At 36.1% G+C, this 13,052-nt stretch overlaps 1 long non-coding RNA gene across 1 annotated transcript in view; it reads right to left on the minus strand.

Annotated features, from left to right (window-relative positions):
* LOC125616087 overlaps positions 1 to 12,829 on the minus strand; it is an 86,886-nt gene extending 74,057 nt beyond the window's left edge. Inside the window, exon 1 of the long non-coding RNA XR_007346702.1 lies at positions 12,396 to 12,829. This is a non-coding gene — a long non-coding RNA (uncharacterized LOC125616087). The remainder of the gene's footprint in view (positions 1 to 12,395) is intronic.
* Positions 12,830 to 13,052: the final 223 nt, after the last annotated feature.

Raw genomic sequence — 13,052 nt, forward strand, 5'->3', positions numbered from 1 at the left:
CTCAGCATATGACTTTCTTCTTTTCTTCTGTCGCTGCATTGTCTGTGACTTGAAAGAGTAATCAGTTATTCTAAAGGATGTGTGAATTGGTAGACTTGGTGGATTTAGGCTGTCTCAGGTGACCAGGCTGGCAGCTTGACTATCTTTATTTCCATCCAAAGGTCTTTGGGTTGTCTGGGTTGGTTCTACCCTGTGTCTCTCATCCTCCTGGACCAACTGGTTACTAGGAGTATAATCTTCACATGAGAGTTTGACAGAGGCCCAAGGAGAACAAGAGAACATGTGTAAAGTATCTTAGCTTTGCTGTTTAAACTGGCGTACTCTTTTTTTCTGCCCAATTGATATTAGTCAAAGTAAGTTACATATGGCCAAACCCAAAATTTGAGAGGCAAGAGAATATGCTCCACTTTTAAAGAAATTACAAACTCCCTTACAGAAAGTGTGGGTGTAGGGAAGAGTTAAAAATTGGGCCATTGGTGAAATTTAGTAAGCCAGTTATCCATACTATCAATCCCTCTGCTTAAACAATCATGTGCACACACGTGTGCCCCCACATATATGCACATGCAGCCAACATGTCTTCTCACTGATGGGTTTCGATTGATCTGTGTTTAATGGTAATGGTACTCCATAGGACCTTGATATACAATTTATTTGTAAGTCAATATAATGAAGAATAAATAGTCTACTATTTTTTTCTGCCCTACACTTCAAAGAGACATGCCCAAGAGGAAAAAGATGGGCAACAGTATGTTCCAGCCATCCAGTGACAAAAGAAACTCTATAGCCTCTGCCTGGACTTTTCCTTGTCTACCTTGTAAGTGAGTGTGTATAACCCTTCCTCATTCTACTCTCTCTTTTGGGTCTCTCAAAAAATTATAACCAGTTTAGGCTAGAAGAATTTGGATAATTTAAAAGCGATCTAGTCCCCAAATACTCAATCCACACTTCTTTTAACTCTTATTTTCTAAGGTGGGAGAGTAGATATTTGAGGACCTTTCCCTCTACTTAATAAGAAGAGATCATTTTAGTTGTTTTGTATATTAACTTCTCATGTAATATTTCATGACATAAAATAATTCGAGCACCCTTCATAATATTAATATTACCCCCTTGATTAATAGATGAGGATATTGATACTCTGGATGAGAAAAAGCTTATTTCTAAGTACAAGTAACTCATACTTGGCTTTTCAGGATTCAATATTGCATTTGTTTTTTTATGCTGCATAACAATTACCATGGTCTGTGGCTTAACCCAATACACTTTCATTATCTCAAAGTGTGGGGCAGAAGGCCAAGAATAGCTTAGATGGACCCTATGCAAGGTTGCAGTGAAGCTGTCATCCAAAGCTGGATTTTCATCTGGAGGCTCAACCAGGGAAGGATTTGCTTTCAAGCTTACTCAGTTTTTGGCAGAATCCATTTCCTTGGAGCAGTAGGATTTATGTCTGTTAGCTTCTTCAGAGACAGAGACAGAGATAGAGAGGGACCTAGCAAGAAAGGTGCCATACTCCTAGATAATTGTGTACATTCTAGCCCATGTTTTATTGGTTAGAAACAAGTAACAGTTCTGTCCACTCTAAGGGAAGAGGATTACACAAAGGCATGAACATCAGAAAGTCAGACCATGGAGAGCATCTTAAAATCTGTCCATTACAAGTACAATATTGTCAGAATATTAGTGGGTGAGAAGTACGTTCATTGTAGGTGAATTAAGTGTGACCTTTTAAACATTAGACCCCTACACTTCATTCCTTTGAGTCCGGACTGGACTTAGTGACTCATTTTTAACAAATAGAAAGTGGTAGAAGTGACAGAGTGTGACATTTGAGGCAGAAGGCATTGTGACCTTCTTCTTACTCTGGGAAAAACCAGCTGCCATGCCATGAGGACATAAAGAAATCCTGTGGAGCAGTCCATGTGGCAAGAAACTGAGAGATCCTGTCAAAACAGCAAGGGGTTTCTGCCAAGGGCTACGTGAGTGTTAGCCGTCTGTTAACGGGCACGTGGGTCAGCCATTTTGGAAAGGGATGCTTTAGCTCCAGTCAACCCTCTCCAGACCTGCAGCTCTGGCCAATGTCACCTTGTCAGGAAACTGGAGCCAAAACCACTCAAGTAAGCCACTCCTAAGTTATTAACCCACCCAAACAGTAAGATCCACAAGTTTTACCATTTTAAGTGACTTTAAAGTAAGTTGTTGGATTAATTTTTTAGCTAGCAGTATGAAATTACTATGGACAAAGAACTGTTTGTTCTCTGGTTTCCCATCCATCAAGGAACCTCCCAACTAAAGGTTATAGGGAAATGTATTTCTGAGAGATCACATTTTATATTTTTGAAAATATTCTTAAAATTTTTTGGTTCTATTTTTTTCCCCTGAATTGACACTAACCCATATAGAAACGTCCATTTTTGTTAGCATCTAAGAGTTCTTTGTAGGAAAACCAAAATGTCTACATCATGTCCCAAAGCTTTGATTGGAGGGACAGTTTTCCATGCAAAAGGCTGTGCTTTAGTTAACATTCAAATTTCAGAGCTGACTTCAACCTTTCCCACCATGTTCTAAAGAGTGCATTCTTGCAGCACATGCTCTTAGGTCAGCACATTTTCTACAGAGAAATGCTCCAAAGATAGAGCAAGAGAGATGAGAACTTTTTTTTTTTTTTAACCCCTTGGACTGTTCCAGGTGAGTGACACCTCAGTGCTGATGCAAATGAATTTGCTCAAAGGCTTCACCTGAGAGAAACAGTCAAGAGATAAAATCTTCCTAGGGAACGGGCAACCAAACAAACTTCAAAGAAATCAGGTATGTGACAGAGAGCCAGGGGATTGTCCTTCTTTCCAGCTGTGAGAACAAGAGCAAAACAACAGAAAAGTTCATCAAACTGGAGTGCTCTTCTTAAGGGGATCAAAATAATTCAGTCCAAATGGAAAAAAAAAACCAAAAAACTAAAAAGGACAATTCTATGTGCCCATCAAAATAACTCTTTACAATTGAGTGCTCGCACAAAATGGCAATTATTCTTAACTTCTTTACCACTCTTATCTTGTTTTCTTTGTTATTGTCCATGCATTCTACTTTTATAGTTAAGGGATGATTAACTAATGATAGGATATATTCACTTTTCCACTTCCAAAATTATCCTGGAAAAGTCTTTCTCCAAATTCGTCTATTTCACAAATTGCCTTATTCCTTTTCCTTTGGCTTGGTATTTCCATGGTCAAATTGAAGTCAACGAATGTCTCTGCCACTGTGGAAGAAGCAAAATGCCTATTAGTTTAATTTAATCCATACTAAGTTGTGATATTTGTGCCTTAAAGGAGTAAATTTAACAAGGCCTGGATTTAATTTATCAAGTATACTGAAGTAGGTAAATAACAGCACAAAGCCAGATGCATGGGTTGGAAGTATAATGAGATTGGTAGGTAAGCCCTCCATAAAATGACTTGAGGCAAAGGAGAATCCAGACATAGCAATTATACTTAGCTAGAAGAAGCAGTTCTAGAGAGTGTGAAGCAATTAGTCAGATTTACAATCTCAAAGTAGAAAAGGGAAAATTACTTAAGTTAAACTAAGAAGCATCCTAAATCATCATTACACTGTATCGATCTCAGTTGAAAGTGACAGGCTAGAAATGCTTGGTTTATCTTTACCATTAAATATTTCCATAGTGTTTGACCAGAACCAAGAATATATAGCCCAGCATTTGAACTGTAGTAAATTAGAAATGCATAGGGTTTTGCAATGTGTGCATGTTTTTGGAAGAAGTTTCAGAACATTTAGGAGGGTCGATGTTGATCTATATGCTAGTTGTATTTTTTTTAGCATTCTTGTCAATACACCAAAGCAGAGGGTGGGCATAGACATTTAACAAGAATGAAGTGTATATGGCAGTGATTTTAAGTGAGGAAAGAAATCACTCTTTTGGCTGTTTGGCTTTGTATCAAAACATGTCATTGTCCATTTACTTATTAAATAGTCCTGAATACTTCTGACCAAGTTAATTTTCAAAACAGATTTAGTGTCCCTAAAATATTGTAAAAGATATTTAAAAATATTCATCCTTATGTGAAATATCTACTATATAGTCAGTTGAAAAACTGAGAATTTTTAAAACTAATTCGTGTAAACACAGTTTAAAATGTCAAACTGATCGTATTGCAGTCATCTGACCACTTCAATTAGAATTTTGGATGGGGAAGAGGAACATAAAATCACTCTTGTTGGCCACAGGGATATATCTGTGAATTTGTGTTAGCACTACTTAGAAAGTTCAGTGCTTATCATCTCCTTATTTTGGTTAAAGTTTACATATAGTCATTCTCCATAAAGAGAAGCCAATTATTATTTCTATCTATTATCTATTAAACATATGTCTTGAAGAGAAAAGGAAGAAAGAAAAGACAAATTCAAATAGTATCAGTAGGCAGATGATGTGCTCTGTATGTGTGTGTGTGTGTGTGCTCACTCATGTGCTCTCTTGTTCCTTAAGATCTTGTAGTCAACAGGATCAATTGCAGGAATGATTCCTCCCCCCCAACACACACACACACACACACACACACACACACACACACAGAGTCATCTCTCAGAGTCTGTGAAGGATTGGTTTCACTATACTCCCCAGGGACACTAATGACCTCTTTACTCCTGGCAAGGAAGCCAGTGGTGACCATTTCAGTGGTAAAATCAAATTTTCCTAATCTGGTGTTCTAATAACCAAGGTCAGTACTTGACAAAGTAGCTGAATTTGTCTCAGTTTGCTCCTTCAAGGCTCATTTTGTACCCTACCCTTTTGTCATAAATCTTCTCCTTCATTTTGCTTCACTCTTACTTTCTTAGCAAGGTAAATGTGTCTCTACAAGGAAATATTCATTTCCTTCTTCTTCTTCTTTTTTTTTTTTTTACAAAGTGTAGTTTTTGTGGATATTTTGGCCATACAGGCCAAACATGGTACTGGTTTCTCTTGTGGAATAGGAATAGATGCACACATTCTCTAATAGTAAACTTTCATACTGAATTTGCTGAAATCAAATACTTTTTTACCTTTCTGTTTAGCTCTTTAAAAATTGTAGTGTTTTCATATTTTATATTCTTAATAACTGTGTAAGGTAGACAGGCTAGAGGACTTTATTGTAGATAAAGAAACTGCAAATCCAAGACAATTTGAGGATGGGAAGGAAACCCACTTTTTGGATGCCTGGTTCCACTTGTTTTAGGTACCACTATGCCTCTCTAGTACTTATCTGAACATAAACTGACTGAGTTTGTCAGAGAATTTGTAGATATTTAATTCTGACATCAAAGCAGAGAAATAGTTGATTTTATTCCAATAATTGTAGTGAACTGTGAGAGTGGTGATCTTGTAATTTCAGTGTCAAGCAATGCAAGATTACTGGATTTAAAGCGCCAGGATTTTGTAATTAGAGTCTACTTGAGACCAAAATAAAGAATCCAATAAAGCTGAGATGTTCTGTATTCTATTGATAAAATAAAATATTCCCAAGTATCTATTCAACAACCAAATAAAATTTTCTCTCAAATAGAAAGCATGTGAATCCAAGTCACTTCTTGTCAAACTTCCATTATGTAGACATCAGGAGACAAAAAAGAAAGAAATTATCAATTCATTGAACAATTAATCATATGTGTTTTTTCCTTTACCTGATAAGGACTTTCAATCTGGTTGAATCTGCAAGGTCTATATTATTGCCCCATTTTACAGATAAGAAAATCAAGTCTCAAACTGGCCAATTGCCAATAGCATAGATCTCAGATTTGAATGGTATGTGCTTGAGTAAACTTCCATTCTTTTTCTACTCTCTCAGAACTCCTCAATCAAAAGCCAAATGTCTCCATTTCCTACAGTTTCAAATATACTTACATTTGTTCAAGTCTTATACTAAATAGATATTTATTTTTTTAGTAAATTAGCCAATATGTAATTAATAGCCAATAATGTTGTCTGCCTGAGTAACCAGAAAAATTTAAAAAAAAGACAAAATGTAGAATCAAAATGCTCATTAAATGATTGGTAATATAAGACTTATGTAAGTAAGTACAAATAATTAAGCCATGGGCTTAATTTCAGTTTGATTTTGGAGCTAACACATGCCTATGATATAGTATAGTATTCTTAGATTATAAAAAATCCTTCTGCATAAAAGGGGAATCTCAAAGATTAGATATTTGCCAGCATAAAAATGTTGAAGGCTTTGCCTTATATAACTACATGCAAAATAGGCAGATTTAGTATGCAAAAGTCTTGTGTTTTCTACTTGCAAATTTAAATTTTAATTACCTTGGCACATGATTTCAAAAAGACTCCTTAGTTCTATAATTTTAAAAACCACATAGATTTATTTTCCCAGAAACCAAGTGTATATGATTAATTGCATGCAACGCCCCTAAGAGATCCTTTGCTTCATCATATAAAGTTTCTGTTTTAAAAAAAAGTATAATAAGTCATTAAGGATTCATTCTCAATATTTTTTTTGAATTTCAAATATTGTTTGGTAAATTCTAGTTCTGACAGTAGTGAAATGATTTAATTTGAAATGGGCTCCTGGTTATGCTGAAGAACTGTAATAAATCAGTTAAATGGAAAAAAAAAATTGAGTGTATGTCACTGTATTAGCTCCAGGCCATTCAAAAGCAGCTAAGACTTTGTTCTACCTCAGAAAGGAATGTTTAATTCATTACAACAGGTAGGGAAAAAAAAGCATGTTTATGCTTTTTCTTGGTATTTTGCTTGAAGATTAATCTTTTCTTTACCACTGGATCTGTACAAAAACAAATTTATTTGAAAGGAATTAACTGTCACACAGTGTGTGGGTCTCAGTTTTCTTAAAGAGAATAGGAAATGGCTGGGCCTAAACAATATTTCAGTTTGAGGGTAATGTGCTTTCTGGTTTCTACCCTGTCAGATTCTCACCCTGGTCTCTGGGGAGGCAAGGCGAGATTGCCTGCTTGACATATTTTGCCTAAAGCAAGTCCTGAAACTAGGATTCATATTATTCATTCGACTGAGTGCTGATTTCCATAGGCTTGCCAAGGGTTAGATACAATCCATTTTCTTAAAAAACCTTAACATTGCTCTTTTCCAAATGAAGTTGTATTTTGTACAAAATAACAAAGGGAAAAGGGGAAATAGGGAATGTTTAACTCTGAGGTTGACTTTTTTTTTTTTGCCCAGTAAGCAATAGAGAAGCAGATTTTTAAATATATTTGAAAATATTATTTATTTATTACTCAGAAATACCCCTTTTATGCTTGCAATGAAAAGCAAAATAATCAAGCATTGACACAATCACATTAAAAATCATGAGATCTTATATTTTTTTCAAAATCTGCATTGGTCTGATAAAGTAAATACAATGTGACTTATTCTGTCTATTCCTGGATATCAACTTCCACTGATAAAAAATATTCTATGATTGCAGGCTGGTCTTTGAGGAATGCATTACCCATGAGCGTAGTTAATAAACATCAGGGAAGATACACAGCCTTCAGAGACTAATAGTAGATATTTTGCTATGTAGAATAATTGTTTAAAAATAAGGAACTTCCAAAATTATGTTCAAAACATAAAAAGGTATGTGAACATAAAGTTTTAGTTGTTCTTCAGGTCCAAGAATAAAATTGTAGAGAAGTTCTATGAGGTCATAGAAAATTCTCACTTTAGAATTAAGTGAAAGGGAAAACAAGTACCCCAAAACGTACGATTTATCTGTAGTATGGATGGGATGTGTTATTTATTCTCCAATACCTAATCATTACCTTTGAATTTTGTTTTCCATTTGGTATCCAGTTTAAAAATTTCTAATATTTCACAATAATATATTTCCTCCATCGTATCATTACTTTAATTAACATAATATTTTTACTTATTTATGTATGAGAACAGAGAAATAGGGATCATAGTTATAATACTGTATAGCACAATGGGGCAACCATAATCTACAACAATTATATATTTTAAAAAAACTAGAGAGGGAGAGTTTGAAGACTCCTAATCACTATCTTGGAAATTATTCTTTTTTAAATATATTTATTTTTTAGTTGTAGTTGGACACAATACCTTTATTTTATTTATTTGTTTTATGTGGTGCTGAGGATCAAACCCAGGGCCTCTCACATGCTAGGCAATCGCTCTACTACTGAGCCACAACCCCGGCCCAATCTTGGATATTATTCTTTAATGACTGCTACAAATGTTTGGTCTTCACTTTGACAAAGGCAAAACAATTTCTCAAATGATTCCTCAAACTAATTCCTGTGAATTCTCATGTCAGTTAATATCATTACCAATGGCCCAGGCTGGATGTATTTGAAGAACCTGTGTGCCACTTGTTGTGTTTTACCCTCTGTATCCCACAAAATGCCAACTTATTCTTACTTTCCCTTAAAAGCCTATCAATCCACACCCTTTCCCCCCAATTCCATTTCCATTATCTGTAAGAAACATGAAAAGTTAATTTAGAGTTTTGTAATAGGGATAATAAATTTCCTCTATTCTACAGAATTTAAATATCTCACCAGTACGTTCCTCAAACACCCAAATATCAACTCACCCAGGGTTCAAGGCTTAAGCCCTTTCTGTTGTAGAGCAAAACTAAATAGTTATTTGCTGAATTGATTCTAATGAACCACAAGAGCCAATTGAAGAACCATCAAAAAGGATTTTTGTATGGAAGTTAAAAGGTGGAGATGAGAAAGAAGGAAGAACATTGAGAAGGAAGGCCTACTTTGGTCCAAAACGGACATCAAAAGGTCAGGGAGAAAAGTTACTTGTTTTTCAAGAAAAGAGAAAACCTCAGTATCTACCACATAATGTATTTGGAAAAGGACACTGTGAGGAGATTCACCAAAGTACCTAATTACACAGCTTGACCTCCTGCACTCTGCTTTCCTGTGTTTCAGTGAAGGATTTTTGCTAAAATGTTTACTTGGTGGGGATTCTCTCATTATCTGTCCCTTACTGGATGAACAACCAGTAGGAAGGATGCTATTCTATATCAAAGTACTTTGCCCAGTCTTCATCTCATGACACCCCAAAACAGCTGCAAGATTTAATACATTAGAATGCTAGGTTAACTGCTTAGCCTCTACACCCCATATGTACTTGGGAGTTACTGAATTTGATCAACTAGAGAAATCCAGAGTTCAGTGGGGTTTAATGTTATCAACTATGACTTGTTAAGTCTAAGGGGTGCTTTCAATTGGCTTTGATTTATCTTCTCCCCCAACCCCCATATTGCTTAAAGTTATATAAAAAGGCCAAATATTGAACATAGGTCAAAGATTTTATGTAATACTTGAGAATTAATGAGATAGTCAGTTAGATTTACAAGCAGTTCAGAAGAACAGAGGAGGGTATTTGGCCCATGAAGAGATTTTTACCTTTGGGGAATGCCTTACACCTGGGGTAAGGGAGAGTAATAAAATGTTTTTTCATTAGATGGAAATGATTTTGTGCTTATAAACAAGAATTATCCACACTGCTATTGGTTATTTACAACTTAGAGAAAATACTTTAAATGGTCACGAAATGTACAAAACCCTTTAATACAGAACCTGAAAAAGTATTCTCTAGACCAAAGATTTGCAGACATTTTGGGTAAAGTACTCGATAAAAATTTTTTTTTTATATTTTATATTTTAGGTTTTGTGGTCTTCATAGAGTATCTATTACATATTCATCTTGTTTGCTTTACGATCTTTTTATAAAGATCATTAATAGCTCAAAGGCTATACAAAAACAGGCTGACAGCTAGATTTGGCCCCTAGGTCATTGTAGGCCTAAATCCCAACTCTCAGCATGTGTAGTTTGCCACTGAATTCATCCAATAATATTTTTGGTCCATTTCAAATATTTTACAATTTTATCCAAATTTATATGAAAACATTGTTCACTTGATGCAAAATAATTATTTCAGTATACTAATTTGATTAAAGCTTTCTACTTCTCTAAGAACTCCAAGGAATCCTTTCAAAATTAATTAAATCTAGTCTTCTCAGATCTGGCATTCAGGTCTCTTCTAACCTCTTTTAACTGTTGTGGATTTAGTCCCTGATATTTCTCAATATACTAACCACCCTTAAATATGCCACACTTGCTAACTTCTGTACATTTTTTCGTGTTTTAACAGTACTCAGAATTCTCTCCCCACTTTGGAATCCTAAACTTCTTTACAAGGCCTATATTAAAAGCTTTATGTCCCATGAACTTTTTTCTGGTCTTTCTCCAGAGAAGATATTCTTCTTTCAGCATTTTCCACATTGAGCTTATTATCTATATCCATTGTGCTCATGTGCATATTTTCACACTCTTCATTCATCACTATACTGAACTGCTTCCTTATTTACCTAATTGATGCTTGCAAAGATAGTTGCTTGGCACTTTGGTTGCACTGCATCATTTGTTTCTTCTCTTATTTCTCTTTTTAATCTGCTGGGATATGATTCAGGGTTGTTATACTGAGGGCCTTATTTTTCAAAGCTGTTGATCAGAGGTTTCCTGGGTTCCTTGTCACCCACAGGGCACAAAGATCATTCGCAAAAAGGAGGTTTGCTTTGTCAGAGTTGGCAAGAAAGAAGGGGGGTGGAGACGTGACAGACATGCACACATAGACAGAATGTGAGAGGGGATGGTGGGGAGAGCTAGTAAGACAGAAACCAAGTCTTCTATAACCAAATCTCAGAAATGACACGCCATCCTTTTTGAGGTGCCAATGTTCCTTGACTTACCATGGGGTGCACTCTGATAAACCCACCCAGATGAAAATATAATAAGTCAACAAAGCATTTAGTGCCCTCAGTATACCAGACATAATAGCTTAGCCTAACCTACCTTAAATGTGCTCAGAACACTTACATTAGCCTACAGTTGGACAAAACAAAGCCTGTTTTATAATACAGTGTTGAATATCTTGCGCAACTTATTGGACAATGTAGTGAAAATGAAAAACACAGAGGTTGGATGGTTGTATTTTCTCACCATTGTAAATGAGAAAAATTGTTCATCAAGCCATTGTAAATCAGGGAATGTCAGATTCTATTTGTGTGGTTTTTTTTTTTAAAGAAAGAATTTGTTCTTGACAATTATTAATTCATAGGAATAGAGAGCCCTGAATTAGAGTTTTGCAGTAGTAATGAAGGGAGATTGGGCTCAACTCTAAAATATAAGAAGAAAAGGAGGAAATTATAGCTGGAGCAGAGTAGAGGTGAAAGTGGTGGGGGACTGGCAGATGGAAAATTACTAAGAGGAAACATCAGTGGGGGCCAGGATTTGGGCAAAACCAGGTTTGTTGCTGAACGTAGGTGAGGGTGATTAGATATAATGATGAGGAATTAGGATCTGATCATGTTTCAATAGTGAAGACATATTCAGTAAAAGGCGAGTGACTCACCGATGTAGGAGATTCAACCAAGAGATTTTATTGGGGGACTGCCTGAAGGGGAAGAAGAGAGGCAGAGAGCAGAGAGAGAAGAGAAAGAAGAGATAGAGAGCAGAGAGGAAGAGAGGAGGAAGGCAGAGTATGAGCTTGCAAGCTTCCGCTTAAGAAGGGTTGAGTAGGTGACGTGGCGGGTGCTGATTGGCAGGGTGGCTCAGGAACGCGAGCAGACACTGTGTCCTGTGGGGATCCGATCCGTCAAGAAAACTTTTGAATTTGGTGCTCTTTGGCTTGGTGCCCTTAAGAGAGGAGGGGGAGGGGTAAGGGATTCCATGATGTTCTCGAGAGAAGGAAACTTAACTTCAGGGGGTGTCTCCCACACAGGCAACATTCAGAATGAAGGATTCTGGCTAAAACACCTTGGTAGGACTCCTCCTAAAACTGGGGAATGCAAAGGACTAGTTGTGAAGACTTCAATTAATGTCTGACTGACATTCAGTTGTGGAGGGGCTGTTTGTCAGATTCCAGCTGCAGCCCCCAGTTGAAGGAGATTATGCCAGGTGTGGGTCCTGGGAGGTAGGGTCACTGGAGGCCACCATGGAGTCTGCCAGCTACCAATTCTGAATACTTTGTCTTCACCTTTCGGATGAGGTAATATTGTTGCTTCTACTAAACTCAAAGAACTGCAAGATTAAATGCTATTATAAATTCATATGGAAAACTTTTCTTGTGGAAATAAAATAGAAATTATCCAATTGATCATGTTTATAGAAAAAGTCAGAACAAATCTTCAACCAAACTTAATGTTTACTGAAAATCCTTTATAATGTCCATCCATATTGATATTATATAACTATGCATTTTTCTATATGTTATCTAGGTGTTCAGCTTGTGGAAATCCAGATTTTTCCTTTTGTCTCTCTATGGTATCACACATTTTTAACAAGTAACCTAGAATTTTAAATGTACCTTTGGAAAAAAAAATAGTAATCTTACCATAAAAGAAAGGCTCTCAGGCATTACTGAAGGTCTCTTATCTTGGAAGATTTCAGCTGCAGCCCACAGTTGAAGGAGATTATACCAGGTGTGATACTGGGAGGTAGGGTCACTGGAGGCCACTTGTCCTAGAAATCTTTGAAGAGTCAATTTAGTCTCTTTTTAGACGCAGTAGAACCCAGAGAAACCGTCTTTAAACTGGTTAATATGCTTTAACCACCATCGCTTTAATTGCTGCAAAAGTGATAGCAACTGCAATATGTCATTCCTCCAGTAGATGGCAGAAGCACACTACACAGCAAATTGGAATGCGTGAAAACTTGTATGTTCAAGGCATGAACAAATTGATCTCAACCTGTTTTAAAAATCTGTTTTTGTTGTGTTTGGGGCACTGTAAATGTAAATGGAATTGTAGAATTACATCACAGACCACTTCTGACTCTCACAAGTTTTGCTGGTAATCTTTAGAGTAAAAACTAGTTCATAAACTGGATTGATATTATAACGGATTAATCTTTTAGTTATTTCATTAAGGTTTTTTGGTTTTGCACTGTTTTAATAAAGCAAACTGGATGTACTATGTAAATCATTCTAATTAAGAGAAAGGCATATGGCATTTGGTAATTGTAAACCATGAAGATCAGTTATTAAGGTAGT

Source organism: Marmota marmota, unplaced genomic scaffold (genome assembly GCF_001458135.2).
Source record: "Marmota marmota marmota unplaced genomic scaffold, marMar, whole genome shotgun sequence".
Lineage (NCBI taxonomy): Eukaryota > Metazoa > Chordata > Mammalia > Rodentia > Sciuridae > Marmota > Marmota marmota.